Source organism: Mus caroli, chromosome 3 (genome assembly GCF_900094665.2).
Source record: "Mus caroli chromosome 3, CAROLI_EIJ_v1.1, whole genome shotgun sequence".
NCBI classification, from domain to species: domain Eukaryota; kingdom Metazoa; phylum Chordata; class Mammalia; order Rodentia; family Muridae; genus Mus; species Mus caroli.
In genome coordinates, this window is record NC_034572.1 from 67,062,381 (window position 1) to 67,084,527 (window position 22,147).

The 22,147-nt window shown below is 34.6% G+C and overlaps 1 pseudogene; it reads left to right on the plus strand.

Annotated features, from left to right (window-relative positions):
- Positions 1-14,973: 14,973 nt before the first annotated feature.
- Positions 14,974-15,918, plus strand: LOC110291841 (annotated as a pseudogene).
- Positions 15,919-22,147: the final 6,229 nt, after the last annotated feature.

Sequence of the window (22,147 nt, forward strand, 5' to 3'; positions counted from 1 at the left end):
TATGCATACAGGCACACACAAAAATGAATAACATATGTGTATATGAGTACACACACAACATATGCAGTGCTGGGGTTGAATTCAAGATTTCAGTGCCTCATACATAAAAGTTAAATGACCAGCAATCGACACCTCCAGCATCTGAGAACTGATACTTTTAACTACTTACGCTCTCTCTATAAATCTTTACCAAAATCCATTCCTAAAATTTCTGCAGGCAATTCAATTTAAAACATAATTGAATCTTATTAATTTCTGTAGTATGTACAGATAAATGATATGCAAAATGATAGCGTGGCACTGAATGCATAGAAATGTCATTAAGTATTGTTATGCAAAACACAAAATGACTTAGAAAATATTGGTCAGATTGTATCTAGAAGCCAGGACTTCCTTCTCTGGGTTATATTCTACTCTCACGTAGTTCCTCATATTCTTCTATATTTTATTTAGATATTGTAGTTAACATTAACTTAAACATTAAACATTAAATTGAAATTGAGAAGTTTATATCAAATTTTAGATGTAACAGCATCCATGCTGACAAGATTTTAGAGTTGACATGTGTCTAATACTTTTCACTTGTGTTAAATAGGAATAATACCATAATAAACTATCATCTTTGGATCACACACTGTGTTTGGGTTACCAAAGTATTTAGTGAGTAATTATTGTCTCTATTATAGCATTTTTACTCAAATTCTATCAGCTACACTAGTTTTAGCTAATCCTGATTAAATGTCAATAGAGAACTAAGCCACAAATGGGAGATCAGACTAGGATTTCTAAATTGCTCAAATTGGTATAGAAATTGTACAAAACACAAAATTATTTTTAAAACATTATATTGTCTGAAAGTCTGATCATATATGTTTTTAATATTATCATTTTAATAAAGCAAGTAAGTGACTTGTTTGGAAATGGGGGATAGAAAGAGTGTAAGAGGCCAAGTAGGGGAGGCTTGAGGTGAAAAACAATATTGAGATGACAGGCCTGCTGTGCTCATAAACTGAGAGAAGCTATAGTTGTCTGCACAAAACAGTTACAAGATCAAGCTAATCAACATTTTACCATGGAGATAAGAGCTGCCCATAAGCTTCTCTCTGACCTGAAAATGTATTTAGAGTCAATGTTCTCCGGATGCAGGAGAGCCAATAGCTCCTGGTAGGTTGAACACTCTCTAGTAGATATTCCTACCATTAGGGTCATGCATGCAGCAAACTGAACTCAGATGGTATTTGAAAAAAAATAGGATTTAAATTTTCTGAAGAAAGGGGATAATGGATCTAGAAGGTAGTGGAATAATCAGTTAATACTTAAATACATTTTATTATATAAATAAACATTGTGTTATAAATAGAACTTTACTAAACATATTGTATCAACTACATTTTTTATTTTAGGCAGTCATTGTGCTTTATGAATGTTATATAATAGTCTCAAACAGAAAAAGTCTCTAATGTTTTATGTTTATTCCTATCTATGCAGAAATGCATCATGATGATTTAGGACTCTGTTGTCCTAGAACCCAGGTTTACTTCTTAATTTCCATGTGTGGCTGCTGACAAATGCCTTTAACTCTAGAACCAGAGGATCTGACACCCCTGGCCACAAACACACATGCATACACATAAAAATTACACATATAAATTTAAAATAATTCATGTAAAGTGTACTTTAAATTGATACGGAGGTTAACTAAGTAGTGTATTTCCTCCCAGGCATTTCTTTTCATTGTACTGGTTTGCTTTCTATTTCAACTATCAATTTCTCTTCTGGTAGTCTTTCCTACTCGTTATCTGTCCTTCCCTTTGTATACCTTATATATTTACTCTCATAATTTGTATGAAATAATAAAAGTGATTTGCTTTGTTAAAATATATTTATGTTTTAATAAAATAATAATACACAAAGCTTCTATAGTCAGACTTTCAGACTATATGACAGTTTAAAAATAATTCTGTTTTTCCACATCATTTCTACATGATATTCTGATTGCTGCTTATGATACTGATAGATACTGACTTGGTCTTATTGAGGAAATTATTTCTGTCCCGATTATGTCTCACTTAACTCTGAAAATTCCAGTAAAACATTGTGGTTTCTAGGTCCCAAAGGACCTGAAATATCCTTTCAGAGGCTCTTCATATTTCTAGAGGCATCATAGCTTAATTCTGTTCCGCAGATAATCTTCATTAAGTAAAACCACTTCTTCCACAGTTCTTTGTTTATTATTTGTTGTTTTCTAGCTGTAGCTTTGGTGTCTTAAAATATAAATGTACTTGAACACATAGAAGATATCTGGTTATTATTAATGGAGTTTTATTTTTTAATAGTTTAATTTTCATTTATAACTCTCTAAGTTGCAGTAAACATACATCATTCTTATGCTATTACTGTTGTCAGGCAATGTCGTGTCAATTTATTTCTATTCCTTTTTATTATTTTGCAATTTCCTCTCTCTGTATAGCAAAGTGCTAAAAGTAGGCTTTGAGATATTTATTATTGCTACAGAGATAGTGTCACTTTAAAAATGTTACAATCAGTTCATGGACGTTAATGCTATAGAGCTTCTTTATAGCTATTATAGGTTGATTCTAGAATACCAAAGTTAGAACTTAAAGCAAGTTTTCTCCATGTGAATTATAAAAAATATGGTAGCATAGAACATGTAAAGAAGGAATGGTTAACTAAATTTATACTAAGAAATAGTACATGTACTACGTACATATGTTTAATTTTCCCTTCTTATGAAAAATGCTATTTTATCTCATATTTCTAAACTAGCTGGATAAAGTAATAATATTACTAAGATTTTTTTAAATAATTATTTTGAAACCAAATCTTGAATCCAAAATTTACTCTGACCAGAATTAGAGTGTTTCCTCTTTGTTAAAAAAATGGGATGAAGTATTCCAATATAACAATCAAGAAAATTATAGATCAATATTGTCAAATGTTACTTTCTGGAGAATAATTTATCAGGAAACCTTAAATTGCTGTATTGAATGCTCTTCTATGTCTGTAATCTATTATCATTATATACTGTCAGGTAAATACTTGATAGAATTTATTTATTAAAGTAACTACTATAGGATTGTTAATGATTTTTTCTTTATTTACTACAGTTCATGTGTGACTATGTAAGTGTCAGGTAAATGAAATCTAGAAATTTTATTTTCTATTTGGTCATTTTTTTTAGCATTTGTATTTACTTCCTTGATCTTTGCTACTTATGCTATTTATCTTAGGGGTATCATTGCTGTTCAAAAACATCAAGACCTAAGTACTACTTGGGGAGGAAAGGGATTGTTTCACTCACAATTCCATACAAAAGTTCATCCTCAGAAGCAGTGAAGGTAGGATCTTAAGCAGAGCAGACACTGAGGCAGGAGCTGATGCAGAAAGCACAAGGGGATGCTACTTACTAGCTTGCTCATTATGGCTTGCTTGGCCTGCTTTCTTATACAACCCTGGACTACCAGTACAGGGATTTCACTACCCACAATTATCTGGGCTTTCCCCAGTCAATTATTAATTAAGTAATATCCAACAGAATTGCCATCATTCTGATCTCATGGAAGAATTTTTGTAATTGATGGTCTTTCCTATCAGCTGGCATTAGCTAGTGTAAAGTTGATATAAATCTATCCAGCATATTTTTTGTTTGTTTGTTTGTTTTTGTTTTTGTTTTTTCGAGACAGGGTTTCTCTGTATAGCCCTGGTTGTCCTGGAACTCACTTTGTAGACCAAACTGGCCTTGAACTCAGAAATCCACCTGCCTCTGCTCCCGAGTGCTGGGATTAAAGGCATGCACCTCCACGCCTGGCTCCTATTCAGAATAATTTAGCCCTTGTCAGTTTGACACACCAACATATCACTTTTAAGTCTCAACCTTGAATTTTACATTTATCCCCAAGATCTCACACTAAATACATAAGTAACTAAAACAGTCCCACAGCCTTTACAAAAGCAAAGACATTATAAATTCAATCCCTTTAAAATATCCATTATTTTTAAATATCCAAAAATCACTTTTGAAAGTTCAAGATCTTTAGTTCTAGGCTACTTGAACAATTCAAAATTAAATTAAATCCTTTCTTATTTCAAAAGGAAAGAATCAGAGGACAGTCAAAATCACATTAAACAAAATCAAACTTTATAAATATAAATAATTCAAAGTCAAATATCTGGGATTCACCCATGATCTTTTGTGTTCCTTTAAGGGGCTTGGGGTCTCTGGCTCCAGTTTCAGCAACACATAGAGTTTGTCTTTTATGCTCTGGCTGGCTGCACTCCACTCTTGCTGCTGTTCTTGGTTACTCTAAAAAGTCATCTGCAGAGTGGGAAAAAAAAGTCATCGGCAAAATGCAAGGCTTCTGCTGCATCTCTGATGGAATTTTATGAATAGCCACTCATAGGATCGCTTCATGGTTCCAAGTCTCAACTTCTCTCCATTGATCTCTTCAATTCTTACAAAGCAATAGTGAAAAACTGCGCAGTATAGGTACATAGACAGGCAGGTAGATTGATAGAACAGATTTGAAGACCCAAAAATGAACCTGCACACCTATAGTCACTTAATCTTTGACAAAGAAGCCAAAACCATCTAGTGAGAAAAAGACAGCATTTTCAACAAATGGTGCTGTTTCAACTGGTGGTTAACATGTAGAAGAATGCAGATTGATACATTCTTATCTCCTTGTACAAAGTTCAAGCTCAAGTGGATCAAGGACCTTGATGTAAAACAAGATACACTGAATCTAATAGAAAAGAAAGTGAGGAAGAGCTTCAAACTCATGGGCACAATGGAAGTTTTCCTGAACAGAACACTAATGTCTTGTGCTCTAAGATCAACAATCAAAAAATAGAACCTCATAAAATTGCAGAGATTCTGTAAGGCAAAGGATACTGTCAATAAGACAAAACAGCAACCAACAGATTGGAAAAAAATTACCAATTCTACATACAATATAGGGCTAATATCCAATAAATACAAAGAACTCAAGAAGTTAGAATCCAGAGAACCAAATAATTCTATTAAAAATGGAGTAAGGAGCTAAACAAAGAATTCTCAACAGAGGAATATTGAATGGCTGAGAAGCAAGTAAAGAAATGTTCAACATCCTTAGTCATCAGAGAAATGCAGATCAAAAGACCCTGAAATTTCACCTCACACCTGTCTGAATGGCTAATTTCATAAACTCAGGTGACAGCAGATGCTGGTGAGGATGTGGAGAAAGAACAGTCCTCCACCGTTGGTGGGAATGCAAGTTGGTAAAACCTCTCTGGAAATCAGTCTAACAGTTTCCCAGAAACCTGGACATAGTACTACCTGAGGATGCAGCTATATTACTGCTTGTCTGTTCTTAATAATGGCTAAATTTTCAGTACCAGTGCACCAGCACTGAGCATTTCAGCAAAGCAAATATTTCACTTTAGTAGTTCTGGTTATATTGTTAACCATATCTAATTCTTCAAGCCTCTGCTAACCAAAAGCATAAAATCTAATTCAAATTATAAAACAGCAGTGATAGAATTTTAAAATTTCCCCTGAAACTTCATAAAGCAAGCATCCCACTGAACACTTAACACGCAACAGCTCTTCTAGCCCAATACTGCAAAACCCTTTCATAATCTTCCACCAAATAATAGGCTACTTATAACAGGTATCATGAATTTATAGAAAATAATTCAGCTAAAATATTTGTCTGGTCTAAAAATTAAGATGACCTAGTATGAGAATATATTTGTGATCTTTAAATATTAGATATATAATACAAAAATGCTGACTCTTTCCACAAATATCTTGTATTGCACTGAGAAGATAAAACTCAAGTCTGTAACCTAGAGAACTCTTATGATGAGAATCAGAATTGAGAAAGGAGATCAGTAGTTATTCCCAAGCAAGTATTCTCAGTTGACTACACTCCTAGTTTCTAATGGAGTAATGCTATGTGTGCTGGTGAAAAAAAAAAAAAACAAATTTCAGGACTGACAACAATGTAGGTCATGAAGAATCACACAGTTACTATTGCATTGAATGTGGAAAGATAGATGAGAATCGTTGGAAAGATGAGGAAGTTAGCAAAAGATTTATTTAGGTGAAAATTTTATAGTTTCATTCATCTTGACAGGGTGGAGAGGGGCACAGGACATATATAGGGGGAAAACACATACAAAATCAGAAAGCAAGATGATGGTTTGAACCTAGATTTCTACCTTTAAAGTGATTATTGTGAGAACTCAACAAGCTAAAGAAGAAACTACATGTTAAGTAACCCAGAATGGTGGTGTGGGAGGTATTTTAGGAGGAAAAAATGAGAAATGGAATAAGAATATAGAAATAATGGCAAAGATATGATGAATAGACATTATATACATATATGCCAATCTCATGGTGAAGTGTATTATTTGTGTTGTTAATGTACTTATAAAATATTATATTTTTATAAGGCTAGCAATGGACATGATAAGGTGACAGTATGTCAAAAGTGGTATTAAACATACATACAGAACTGACAATACACAATTGTTTTGTCCTTATACTAATACAGATTGAATAATCCCTTAAATAAGTGGAAATGATTAAAATATTATTTTCTTATTCATTAATATTTATAAAGTACAAAAATTAAGTAAAACATAGATAAGAAGAAATGAAGAGAAAATCATCAAATAATTGACAATGTCCTATTAAAAAATGAATTTTAGTATGAGTAACTCTGCTAACTGTCCTAAAATCTATAAAAGTTCATCTAAAACAAAAAAACAAACCAGAGGCTTTCTTCTAAATACAAACAGGGAAACACAACTTTTTCTCACTGCTCATTCTGTATTGCTCTCAAAGTTCTGACATAGAAAGGCAGTGTTGCTATTTGAATTCCTTTCTTTTTTTAAAAATTATTTTATTGGGTATTTTCCTCATTTACATTTCCAGTGCTATCCCAAAAGTCCCATATACTCTTCCCCCAACTCCCCTACCTACCCACTCCCACTTCTTGGCCCTGGCGTTCCCCTGTACTGAAGCATCTAAGGTTTCCAAGATCAATGGGCCTCTCTTTCCAACGATGGCCGACTAGGCCATCTTCTGATACATATGCAGCTAGAGAAAAGAGCTCTGGGGAGTACTGGTTACTTCATATTGTTGTTCCACCTATAGGGTTGCAGACCCCTTTAGCTCCTTGGGCACTTTCTCTAGCTCCTCCATTGGGAGCCCTGTGATCCATCCAATAGCTAACTGTGAACATCCACTTCTGTATTTGCTAGGCCCCAGCCTAACCTCACAAGAGACGGCTATATCTGGGTCCTTTCCAAAAAATCTTGCTTATGTATGCAATGGTGTCAGCATTTGGAGGCTGGTTATGGGATGGATCCCCGGGTATGGCAGTCTCTAGATGGTCCATCCTTTTGTCTCAGCTCCACACTTTGTCTCTGTAACTCCTTCCATGGGTGTTTTGTTCCCAGTTCTATGAAGGGGCGAAGTGTTCACACTTTGGTCTTCGTTCTTCTTGAGTTTCATGTGTTTTGCAAATTGTATCTTGTATCTTGGGCACCTAGTCATCTTGGGCACGAAGTCAGCAGACACCCCCAAAGTCCCTAGAGGACTCTCCACGAGATCTTAGGACCTCTGGTGAGTGGAACACAACTTCTGCCAGGAGGCAGGTCCAAATGCCAGCTATCTGGGCACCTTCCCTGAAAGAGGAGAGCTTGCCTGCAGAGAGTGCTCTGACAACTCATACTCAGGAGAGAGCTAGTCTCCCAGGTCTGCTGATAGAGGCTAACAGAATCATGAGAGGAATAAGCTCTAACCACAGACAATTATAACAACGAACTCCACAGAATACCAGATGGCGAAAGGCAAACGTAAGAATCTTACTAACAGAAACTAAGACCACTCACAGTCATCAGAACTCAGCACTCCCATCTCACCCAGTCCTGGGCACCCCAACACACCGAAAAGCTTGAATTCCTTTCTGATGTGAGCACGACATATCTGGCAGATGGAAGTTCACAGAAGAATAATTTACTCTAGCTAAAACATATAAAAGTCAAAGTCAATGATATCAGGGGTGTCATTAAAGTTTTCATGGGAGCAAGGCAGTGATGGTGCATGCTTTTAATCCCAGCACTTGGGAGGCAGAGGCAGGAGTATTTGTTAGTTGAAGTTCAGCCTGGTCTACAGAGTGAGTTGCAGGACAGCCAGAGCTATACAGAGAAACCCTGTCTTGAAAAACCCAAACCCAAACCCAAACCAAAACCCAAACCAAAACCAAAACTAAAACCAAAACCAAAACCAAAACCAAAAAAAAAAAAAAAAGACTTCATGTAACAAGGATATGCAATTGAGCCTCCTCACATCTTTATGGGTCAGAAAATAGAGAATGCTAGACTTATCTCCACCTCTTTCTATTGTTTGATATTCAACCACAGAGAATGGGACAGTACCACATATAGCAAGAGGCTCTTGAGGTCACCTTTTCTTATTTAAACCTCTCTGGAAATTTCTCTAATCCATATTCAAATAGTATTTGATTTAGGGAATAATAAATTCAGTGAATCTGATCATGAAGTTTAATATTGATTATTTTTATAAATTGTATTCTTGAAGAATTAACAACATAAATTTTAGAAAACTGAACATTTTTTAACTTTGTGCAAAATAATAAAATGTACTAAAGAATTCATGAAATCTCAGTTCACTGCAAAATATAAACATGATTGTGTGTGTGTGTGTGTGTGTGTGTGTAAGAGGTAGCTTATGCAGGAAGATTCTATTGCAATTATTTGTGAAATTCAAAATGTTATTTTCTTCCTAATCACCCTCACTCAATTATAAGTGAAAAAACAAAACAAACAAAACTAAAACAGGAACATCCTAGACACTGCTCTAAAATTGTACAGGTAGGCAAAATGCTTTGTGATAATCTCTTTGGAAAATAAGGAGAGCCAGTCAGTCACAAGATTTAAAGTAAGATTATAGAAGAACATGAGGATAACGCTTAGATATAATGAAAAAAATCAAGACTGCAGACTTTCTTACAAGCAGTTGTGGTGTGAATGTTTCTCCCACAATCTTGCAGCAGAAATTTAATGCCCAGGACAATGGTGCTGAACTTGGGGCAAAATAGGAAGCATTAGGTCATCAGGGCTTTACCCTCATGAATAAATTGATGCGTATTATTAAATCATGAAGTTCTCAGTCTTTATTTGTTATTTCTTTTAATTTTTTTGCTTCCTTCTTGCACGTCCTCCTTACACTGTGGGTTGTGGCAGCCAAAAACATACTCAGCAAATGCTAGCTATTTGACAGAGCTGCCATCTACCAGAACAATAAAAATTAAATTGAAATTGCCAGTCTTGGGTGTTCTGGTACACAGTAGATATGAGAATGAATGTGTTTTTATTTATTTTTTATTTCACTCTGTTGTATGTTTGAGATACTATTTTATTATACGAAGATGATGTCCACACCTTGGGAATTATATCAGTATTGCAAATAATCATTATTATATCTGTTAAAGAGGACCTGTGAAGGTCCCACTGTAGATGTTTTAGGAAGACCTTGAAGCATAGCAATATAACATTATGAACTTAAGAAATGTTACACGCATGCTGACTGCCTGAGGGATCTGCAAGTTCCTTGTTTTCATTCTTCTTTTCAGGTTTTCTACTCCCATGAGTCATAACAATATGATGTAAAATGTGCTGGTATCTGTAAAATGTCTTCAAATTAGTTTCACATCTTTCAGTCTAAGTCAGGATCCAGAAAGATATGTCAAATTCTGATGAAGGTTTAAAACCAACAATGTTGCATCAAATATTTAGTAAAAAAACCAGCTTTCAGAAAGGGAGTTTAAAGATCTTCTACAGTGAATACACATGTAGTGCAAAGGGAAAGTGTTATGTCTGATGTGGATTAAGATAGTCATCTGCGCAGATAAAACCAGACTCGTGATTCCCTTGTGTAATATAATCCAAGCAAAAAAGGTTTTCTTTTTCCTTTCAGTTTGTTTATATGGAGGACTATATTGATGGATTTTGCATGTTGCACTATCCCTATAATGCTAAGATGAAGCCAACTTGGTGGACGATGTCTTTGATGTGTTTGTTCTTGGTTTGGTTTGCAAGTATTTTATTGAATATTTTTGCATCAATGTTCATAGGTGAAATTGGTCTCAAACTTTCTTTCTTTGTTTACCTCATTAGGTCCTGAAAAAGCCATTGACAAAATCCGAAACTGCTTCAGGATAACAGTCTAAGAGAAATCATGGATTAATGAACATGCCTAAACAAAACAAAACAATATATAGCAACCCAGGAGCCAACATTAATATAAATGGAGACAAACTTAAACACTTTAAGCAAAGTGAGTATATAGAAAGTTAACTCAAAGAAGCCATTAGCCCTCCAGTATATAAATAATAAGCAGGTTAAGAAGTTAAGGAAATAATGCCCTTCATAACCACCATGAATCTTGTAAAAAGTATCTTGGTGTAACTCTAACCAAACTAGTCAAAGGCCTATGTGACAAGTTAGTGAAGAAAGAAATTGAAGAAGATACCAGAGGATGGAAAGATCCTCTGTGTTCATCAGTAGGATTAACATAGAGATGCCTGAAGGAGATGAAAAATCAACAGAAGAAGAATTAATTCAACAGAGATTGAATCAAGCAAGTTAAGGAAGGCAGCAATTGCTCTGACAGGAATGTGCAAGTAAAGATGGAATTACTAATAGAGAAGATGCAGAATGTAAAACAGAAGTAATGAATTCAGTTGACTATGCTAAGCAACTTATTTTCAATGTAAGTGGAATGGTGTTGTACCAGGAAAAGATGTGCTTCCTAAGTATACCTTAAAATGACTGAGTGTTTTTTACAGCCATTCAGCATTTCCTTGCCACTTCAAACAACAACAATGCCAGCAACAACAACAACAGCACAAACCTTAGGTCTTATAATAAATATACACTTCCTGTGCTTTTTTAAGGAAACCACTACACCACACAGCACATCTATGGACATGCTGGCTTACTTAATATCATAACTTCCTGTCAAAAGCTATAGTGAAGGAAAAAATACATTTTCTTCACATTGTTTCATCTCTGTAATAATGCATCTGTAAGAAGCCATATTGTTATGTGCGTACTTGGCAGAACCTTCCCCAAATGAATAAAGATTTAAAGGGACCAATCACTGGGCGAGTAGACTGGAATTCCCAAGCGGGAAGAGGAAGTGGGGAGGCAGGAGAAAGGAACTTCCTTTTGGACAGGAGAGAGCATGGAGGGACAGTGTGGATAGCCAGAGGTTGTTGATTAAGTGGTGGCTCCGATAGGATCCACCACTGGAGGATTTTTAACATAGATTAGTTTACAAAACTAGGATGCTAGGTTCTGTGCCCACCAATTGTGTTGTCTTTTATTGTAAACTAGGATCATGTGCTGTTTTCCTTCCCACAGTGCCTGGCTAAATGCAAAGAATGTGGTCTCTGGTGCCAAACCAAGAGTAGCATGGGATGCTTTTTTATATTTCATGCATCATGTGTAGTTTGCCTATTATATCAAGAAAATATAATCTCCCACAAGGCATTCTGACCCTTATAACTTTCTTCCCTTCGTTACAAGATGTCTTCTGAGATTTAGATGTAAAGATGGTGTTGTGGGTATATCAATTCTAGCTGCTTACCCCAAGCGGCATGTTTGACAGTTGTAGCTTACTATCATGTTATTTTCTGCAAAAATTAAACCTTTAAGATATTTAAATAATTTTCAGGTTATCTGTTTGTAGAAAGGAAGTGCTACTTTGATGAGGAATAAAAATTACTCTTAACTTTTTCTAATAGGAAGACAGCAAGGAATTACACTTCTTTAGGAATTGTCACTAATACGTTTTCTAAGAGCCATGAGTTGACTAGCCTTAGATATTTTAAGAACCAGGTATGTTTTCCTTCCTGATAAATGGGTCTCAATCAAATTTGGCCGTGTTGGTTAGAACCAATATATAATTGCCATTATTGGATATACAGATTTGGAATATGAACAGATACATTTTTCTTTGTATCTATAACTAAAAACCAAACTGAGACTTAAACCTTAAGCTTCAGAAGAGGATTGCAAAACAACCTATGAAAGGGCAAAAATGTTACATATGCTGCATCTGTTGAAGTACTAACATTTGGAATTAAATACACTACTCAAGAAAATGATCTTCAAAAATCAAACTACCTAGTTCAAATGATCTAAAAAAATAGGCTGAAAGCTCTCAAAAGAATAAATGCAAATAGATAATAAACACATGATAATTTTTACTGGTCATAAGGAAAACACTAATCAAAATGGTAATATAAATTATTCTAAACACAATGTAGTCTAACTTCCATTTAATGTTTATGAATGTAATATCTTAAAAGCAGCATTTGATTGGAAATAATCACGTTATGGTATTGTAGGGCTCATGAATTATTTGTAAAGGCATAAAGAGAATGTTTTGTTTGTACTGAAAATTCTTGAATTCTTTCTGAATAGGTCAAATTCTCATCTGTGAATTCCTCTGGACATCTGCTGCTTGTGTTTACACACACAATGCAAAGTGCAAAACAAAAATTCACCTACTTTAGGAGTGTACTGATCACAAACACTGCAAAGGTCAATAGAAAAATATTTAGAAAGTTTTCCCTTCATCTATAGTCTCCCCTTTCAACTCCAAGTCAAGGATTATTCACACCTATCTTCATCAGGAAATCTGTGTTTTTATTTGATAAAAATAAACACTAATAATTATTTTCTTTGGAAAAAATCACATCATACAGGATAAATATATACTCAAATAATTTTCCTGGAAGGCTAAAACCAGATATTTCCCAAGTTCCCTTTACTAAGAAATAATAATAATAATAATACTCCATTCAAATTTTTATTTTTTCAGCATGTACTTTCTACAGCTAGTTATTTATAAACTCAAGAAATTTACACATAAAAATTATAATATTGAAATCAGATAACAAATAGAGACACAAGCTCTGGAGGTACTGGTTAGTTCATATTGTTGTTCCTCCTATAGGGTTGCAGACCCCTTTAGCTCCTTGGGTACTTTCTCTAGCTCCTTCATTGGGGCCCTGTGTTCATCCAATAGATGACTGTGAGCATCCACTTCTGTATTTGCCAGGCATGGCCTCACAAGAGATAGCTATATCAGGGTTCTGTCACAAAATCTTGCTGGCATATGCAATAGTGTCTGGGTTTTGTGATTGTTTATATTTTGGATCCCTGGGTGGGGCAGTCTCTGGGTAGTCCTTCCTTTCTTTCAGCTCCAAACTTTGTCTCTGTAACTCCTTCCATGGGTATTTTGTTCCCTGTTCTAAAAAGGAATGAAGTATCTACACTTTGGTCTTCCTTCTTCTTGAGTTTCATGTGTTTTGCAAATTATATATTGGACATTCTAAGTGTCTGGGCTAATATCCACTTATCAGTGAGTGCATATCATGTGTGTTCTTTTGTGATTGGGTTACCTCACTCAAGATGATATGCTCCATAATATACTCCACTATTAAAAACAATGAGTTTATGAAATTCTCTCTCTCTTTCTTTGGATTGGTGAAATACATGAAAAACTGGATTTGAATGTATTTTAAGATAGTAATATCTCAAATATTCAATAATATTATTTTGTGCCTTTCCACAATCATCCATGTACATATGAAGATTCACATAAGATGGAAAGCTAGGTTGCAGGAAATTCAAGATTCTACCTAAGTCTGCCTTTGGGGAATATATGAGTTTGATAGGGTTACATACAAGAGTTTCGATGAAAGTTATTGCACTGGCTAGTTTTGTGTCAACTTGACACAGCTGGAGTTATCACAGAGAAAGGAGCTTCAGTTGAGGCTCCATGAGAAAAAACCTCCATGAGATCCAACTGTAAGGCATTTTCTTAATTCATGATCAAGGGAGAAAGGCCCCTTGTGGGTGGAACCATCTCTGGGCTGGTAGTCTTGATTCTATAAGAGAGTAGGCTGAGCAAGCCAGGGGAAGCAAGCCAGTAAAGAACATTCCTCCATGACTTTTGCATAAGCTCCTGCTTCTTGACCTGCTTGAGTTCCAGTCCTGACTTCCTTGGTGATGAACAGCAGTATGGAAGTGTAAGCCGATTAAACCCTTTTCTCCCCAACCTGCTTCTTGGTCAAGATGTTTGTGTAGGAATAGAAACCCTGACTAAGACAGTTATCTTAGAGGAACACGAGTAACTCAAGGGCAGCTACATCACTGAAAATTCTGTCCCAGTATGGATCAATACTCACAAATGCTGCATACCAGGAGCACACATTTCAATGTACAAGAAACTCTATCCAAGAGTTTTCTCCTTTCCAGCAATGAAAAGGAACAGGCAATTCTAGAGAGGACCCTTGCTAATCTTGTAACCATTGAAGGTCTTGGGCTTTGTATCTTCAAGAGCTGGTGGAGCCTTCCTTCTGACACTACTTACCTTCCTGGATCTTGTTGGTTGCCTCCTTCTACAAGGGTACCTTGCACTTTGGAAGAAATAACTACAGAAAAACAATAAATACTTTCTATTTTCATGAATTAATTTATTTAATGTATTTGTTAATAAATCTACTATTAATTTGTTAGTACAATTTAAAAGATTAAAATGACTTCAGTGACAAACTGAAATATGTTTTTAAATTTCAACACTGATAGTAGAGACAATACATATCCTAATCTGAATTTATATGGAAATTATTTAATATTTTAGCTCTGTGATTTTTATATTTAATTGAAGTATGATCAAAACACCATTTTTTAAAATTTCCTTGCTAATATATAAAAAATCAATAAAAGATTTAGGTCAGAATAAATATATATTTTTATGTGAGTATGGGTTTTAAAAGAGGGATAGAAAAATAAACTCATTGAGGAATGGATAAAGAAGTTTCCTGATACAGAACTAGAGTTGAAAGAGACAAGTCCTGTCTCAAAATGGAGGATCATGATCCAGAGGAAGCAGAGCAGCTAAGGAAGCTGTTTACTGCTGATCTGAGCTTTGAAACCACAGATGATAGCTTAAGAGAACAGTTTGAGAAATGGGTACACTTACAGACTGTGTGGTAATGATAGATCCCCAAACAAAACATTCCAGGGACTTTATTTTTGTGACCTACTCTTGTATTGAAGTGGTGGATGTGCTCAGCCTCACAAGGTTGATGCGTGTGTGGTGGAATAAAAGAGAGCTGTTTCTAGAGAGGATTCTGTAAAGCCTGGTGTCCATTTAACGTTGAAGAAAACATTTGTTGGATGTATTAAAGAGAATCAGAAGAATATAATCTGAGAGACTACTTTTAAAAGTATGGCAATATTGAAATCATAGAAGTTATGGAAGGCAGGCAGAGTGGAAAAAAGAGAGGAGTTGCTTTTGTAACTTTGGAAGATCATGACACAGTTCAAAAAATTGATAGTCAGAAATACTACACTACTAATGGGGATCGTTGTGAAATGAAAAGGGCCCTTTCTAATAAGAGATGCAGTCTTCTGGATCACAGAAAGTTCATGGAGGTGGATCTGACAACTTTATGGGTCGAGAAAGAAACTTTGGATGTGGTGGAGGAAACTTTGGTGGACGAGGAGGCTATGGTGGTGGAGGTGGTGGCAGCAGAGGTAGTTATGGAGGTGATGTTGGTTGATAAAATGGATTTGGAGGTGATGGTAGCAACTATGATGGTGGTCCTGGTTACAGTAGTAGAGGAGGTTATGGAGGTTGTGGAAAAGTATATGGAAACCAAAGGTGGATATGGTGGTGGTGGAGGAGGATATAATGGTTACAATGAAAGAGGAGATTTTGGTGGAGGTAACTATGGTGGTGGTGGGAACAACAATCACTTTGAAAATTATAGTGGAGAGCAACAATCAAATTATGGACCCATGTAGGGGGGCAGTTTTGGTAGAAGAAGCCTTATGGTGGTGGCTATGGATCTGGAGATGAACGTGGTAGAATTGGTAGTAGAAGGTTCTAAAATAAAACAGAAATGGCTACAGTTCTTAGTAGGAGAGAGCAAAGAGTTATAAGAAAAGCTGCAGTATACTTTGAGACAGTCATCACAAATGCAGTAGAGGAACTGTAAAAATCTGCCACAGAAGGAACTATGATCCTTTGTCAGAAAAGTTACTACAGCTTAAACAGGAAACCCTTCTTGTTCAGGACTGTCACAGCCACAGTTTGCAAAAAGTGCAGCTATTGATTAATGTGATGTTGTGTCAATTAAATGTACATTTCTAAGGTCTTCTATCTGTTATAGCTTTTTCTTTTTCTTTTTCTTTTTATAACATCAGGTATATTGTAAATTGTGGTAGTGGTACCAGAAGTAAAAAATTAAGGAATTTTTAACTTAAAAGAAAAAAACACAACAAAGGAAGTTTCCTTAGCATGTATTATACAGTGCACTACTGGAATAGTGAGAGGCTTGTCTACAAGTGGGTCAATCTGAACAATGTTGGATCTCAGTCAGTGAATTAATTTCCTGTTGCTGCTGTCAAAATTGGCAAACGTTTTGTGATTCCAAACAACACTGATTCATTATTTTACTCAATGGGCCTTGCTGGCCTAAAATCAAATTGTTAGCAGGAATGTGCTCTGGCGGGAGCCTGCAGGAGAGGGCAGGTGGCCATGTCTTTTCACTTTCTACTGGCACTTAATACCCCTTTTCCCACCTCTGAAGATGGGCACAGCATCTCCAAACATCACCCAACAGGAAACTCTTTTCTTCCTACTGTTTTTACTAGTTTCTAAAGGTTGTTTGCTAGTATATGTGCTCCACTTTTGTATTCCACAAAAAATTCCCAATTTTCATTAAACTGATAATGTCTTCAACACCTCTGTAACAGTCTATTTGAGGCTTTCATGTTCTTGGGCAAGGGTATCTTTGAATTGGAAAGCAATTGGTAGTCCCACATCATTGTGTAATATTAATATATAGCAATGTATTATTGTACTCTCTTCTAACTGTCGATATAATACAGAAAAATAAATTCAGTATGTTATGAGGCATCACTGATTCAAATATAAAATGTTATGAAATTAATCTAGTGAGTTTTTAATTTCACTGCTATGGTGGGGTGTTTGCCACTAAAAATATATTCTTAAATAAATATTTATTACAGAGTGTCTGGAGTAGAGATTAAAGTCAAGTTTATTTTGCTCAACATTTCTCTTTTAATCCAATATTCATCTTCATTGTTACATATCAGTGTTCTTTGTACTTGATTCCATGCATGTATGTATACATATAAAATCTCATCTAATTAGTATATAATAAATAAAAATGTTTCCATGGAAAGAATAAGGCTCCACAGATCTCAATACTAGTTACAGAACTACAGGCAATGAAAGATGAGAGCAGAGTTAGTTATCAATACAAAATGCTCATCCCTAAAAGCATCTATATACATGTAACATTATAAGGACTAAGCAGTCACATATCTATATCTATACGTATATGTATAGAGATGATTGAGAATATATGTGTGTGTGTTTGTGCACATGCACATAAACACGCATATACACACATATACATCTATCTATCTATCTATCTATCTATCTATCTATCTATCTATCTATCTATCTATCATCTCTCTCTCTATATATATATCTATATATATAGATAGATACATATATATACATATATATCTATATCTATCTATCTATCTATCTATCTATATATATATAGATATATAGAGAGAGAGATGGACAGACAGACAGACAGACCAAGACAGATAGACCGAAACAGAGAAAGAGCACAGAGAAGATAATAAATTATATAAATGAGGCAATGAACATGAGAGAGACCAATAGAGTATGTGAAATAATTTTGAAACAATTAACAGAATGTTTCATTTTATTGGGTGAGAAGCACTAGACATATGAGAAGTGTAAAATAACCGTCATGGTAATGAATAAAAATGTTCAGATACCCTTGAGAATGCCTTCATCCTGCTGAAAACTGCAGTAATAAGACAGAAGACCCTAAGAAGCTAAGAATCACAAGCAGAAGTTAAGATAACATGAAATTTCACCAAGAGTTCACATTGTTTGTTGACCTGTGGTGACTCCTTTTAAAAAATAATGTTCAAGTTTTTGAAAATATTGAGTTATTGATTTCTGTCAACATAGAAGCTGAGAAAAAGATGACATGATAGATGCTGAGAAAATTCGTGTTCAGAATCTGCTCTCAGTTTTAAAATTTAAAAATATTTTTTTTCTGGACATGTTAGAGAGAGATAATGTGTTCACATGGATATTGGCCTTGTAACCTAAACAGAATTCAAATTTTTTTCACTTTTAAGTCATCTCTTTTTTTCTAATATTGTATTGGTAATAGTATTTGTAAGTTATCACTTGTAAAGTTATTGATTTATTTAATAAAGCACTAGCCACTCCATGATTCACTAAAGATGTTAATTATGAGGTGGCCCAAATTAGCTGATGAGAAATAGGTATGATAGCAAACTAATTTGAAATTTTATTTCTTGAAAATGATATTGATTGATGTTGTAAGTGAACTAATATAGCTTTATTGACAATTATTTGGCTATTATCTATCTATCATCTATCTATCCATCATCTATCTATCTATCATGTATATTTTGTGTGTGTGTACTCATATGTATGCACATGTGTGTGTCACAGTGATCTGATAGAGATCAGATTACAACTTTCAGGATTCAGTTACTCTGTGGATTTTGAGGATCAAACACAGGTACTGAGGCTTGATGACAAGCACCATTGCCCCTTTGCCAAGCAGTAAATTTTTGTCTATTGTAAAGCCTCAAGTGACTCTCCAAACGTATAACAGAACTCTGAACGTTAAGCACACATATTTACTACTCAGATCCATGTATTACATTCTGGGAGCACAACAGGTTGGTAGGTGTCTGTTCCTTTAGTAAAAATCTTTTTGATGCTTTACTTAGTAGTCCCATTCTGCTGTCTTTGTTTTGCCTTATTATTCTGAACTTATTTCACAGATTGTCAGTGTTGGAGAAGCTGTGAGTAAATATGTAAGGAGTTGGATGGCCCTGAGAGAATCTGTATTATTGAAAAATAGCTAAATCTCAAACCCTGTGCTCTAGGTCATGGCGACTTCCCTTGAGGTCCAGGTCCTTAGAGCCTGGCAAGTTCTTGTATGGGAACTCTTTTTTGAGAGTTTTTCATACCAGAGAAGTGGTCCTGACCATTCCTGTAGGTGGGAGGGGAAGGAAGGAAGCGATTGTTTGCTGTTGCACTATTTTGAGAGAGGCAGGGTGCATGAAGAGAACTTTACTGGTTTTTAAGTGAAGATTCATCAGAAACATTTAAAAAATTTGAAAGGGGGATCTGTGGTAAGTGGAGAAAGCACCCCCAAGTAAATATACAAAATGCAGATGAAGTCTATATAAACATGTATGATTAGCAAGTCCTCAAGGCCTGGTACACATGAGAACTGGCAAAGTGTTTCTCCTTTGAAGTTTTAGAAGAATTGCAAAAAACTTTCTTATGTACAAAGAATAGTGTTTACCAAAAACTAATTAACCAATGTGTGCAAATCATAGCAACTACACCATGAAGAGTACAAGCTGAGATTGATCCCTTACAGAAACCTCCTACCAAGATTAGTTTACGGCTCCTCTTGCCAGCCTTTGTGGACATATGTTTGTATGTCTGTTATTTCTTCCTTTCTCATCACCCAATCAGGTAGGTTTTCAGAAAACAAATGTGCAGTAGGTGGAAATGGACAAATTTTTATTTATATAATTTATATGGTTCACTTTCTGTCAACATGCTTTCCATCAACTATCTTGTGATATATGCCTATATAGTAGCAAAATATATGTACTGAAATATTTAATTGAATTTAACTATTCTTTTTTTTAATTAGGTATTTATTTCATTTACATTTCCAATGCGATCCCAAAAGTCCCACACACACTCCCCCACCCACCCACTCCCACTTCTTGGCCCTGGCATTAAAAGAGGCCCATTGGTCGTGCAAACTTTATATGCCTCAGTACAGGGGAATTTAACTATTCTATGACATAAATATATATTGGATATATTTCAATATGATCACATTTCATGTCCTTGTCAAACTGATTTTAAGGGGAGATTTTAATGAACAAAAGTATATTTAGTGATTAATTCAATTTTATTCCAGAAATGCAAAGGGAAACCTTTTGTTTTTTTGGTTAAAATATGTCAAGTAATGCTTCACTCAACATTATTATCCATTTATTTCGTTTTTAGAATTTGGGGTTACCTTGATAATCTAACATAAATGTAGATATTATTATTTTTCAGGTTTATGAGTTTATTAGTGTATATGTGATTGTGTGTGTGTGTATCCATGTGAATGTGTATGTTTAACAGTAATAAGATGTAAAATGCAAAAGAGTAATATACTATCTGTTGCATACAAACAGTGAACAGACTGTTTCAGAAGCATTTAGAATTATTAAATCCCAGGTATCATTAATGGTAATTGGTCTAACATTAAAAGAAAATTACAATTGGATTGGGTCTTATAGAATTTCAATTGTTCAGAACCTCCAAGTGAAAATAATGTCATTCACTTGGGAAACAGCAGAAAACTACAAAGTATGTTTGGGGATTAATAAGGTTTAGTTACAGAGGATGGTTATAAAATTATGATGAGTTCACAATAACGACAAAAAATGTTTTCATCTTTAACCACATATGCTTTGAAACACAGGCATCCCCAGATTAACTTTAAAAGAATAAGTCAAACAGCAGAGACTAATAAAACGCAAATTTGTGAACACAACATAATTCTAGCCTATATATGTTAACTTTGAAGAAATGTAAACCAAAATATAAATAAAAGACCGATCTTATTATCTACACCATATTTCCTAATACAGGACAAATGTTAGGTTCTATTGAGGACACCAGATTCTGAGTCAAGTGTTCCCTTTAGCCTGTGCAATTGCCTTAGAAAATATTAACCTGTGCAATGGCCTTAGAAAATATTTACCATTGAGCAGAAGAGTGTCCAGGAAAGACTCTTCTTTCTATGGAAAAAGAGCAGGGGACATAAGTGGGAAGTCTTTGAGAGGTAAAGACTAATAGTATTTAACCTGATAAAAAATAGGCTTCAGGTATTCATTTGATGCACAGGAATGGCAGAGTTAAGATTAACCAGAATTTCAGCAACCGCCAATCAAAACAGATCCATCTTCTTTCATACTGTGGCAAGATGGTTCATCAAGTAAAAGCCATCAGATGACCCAAGTTTATTCAGGACTGAGAGAACTGACTCCCACAATTCCCATATGTAAACTATGGTATGAATGCATTTACTGCCAATTTCTACAATATAAATAAATTCAATTTAAAGATGTATGTGCTAAAGAAAAAAGAAAGCACTATTTATAGTAATATATAAAAGCTACTTTTATATATTGTAAATATATAAAATGTTTATAAATGTATATAAATGTAAAATATATTAAACGTTGAAATATGTGAACAACTAATAAAAAATAAATAGATTGAATAAGATATTTAATTAAAAACCGATCACGGTCATTGTGGAAATATATTTAGGATGGCAAGACATATTCTGTAGTCATAGTTTTTGCACATTTTAAAAATAACTATATCACTTAAAATACTGGAATGTGAATCTCCATCAGTTATAAGGAAGAAGAACAAACAACAACAACAAAAAATCCTTCAGTTCTTCTATTTTCAATAGACCTTGAAACAGAAGCATGAATTTACAATTTAAGCAAAGATAACCTTTCCTACTGAAGGCTATGGCTTTTCTGTAGAACCACTTGTTCTGCTTTTTCTTTCATCTAGTCACAGGTATCTTTTTTATATAAGTTCAAAAAGTATTTCCTATAGCGAAATTTGCTTTTCACTAGAAAAACAAAAATCAAGGTTATACATTTGTTTGTGATAACATATCTAAAAGATTCAAATCTAAACTTGACTGAATTTTCTTTCATAGCATAATTTCATTCTTGTATGAATGAAATAAAAATAATGATGACAATTTCTTTCTTTTTTTAATTTTTAATATTTTTATTACATATTTTCCTCAATTACATTTCCAATGCTATCCCAAAAGTCCCCCATACCCCCCCTACTTCCCTACCCACC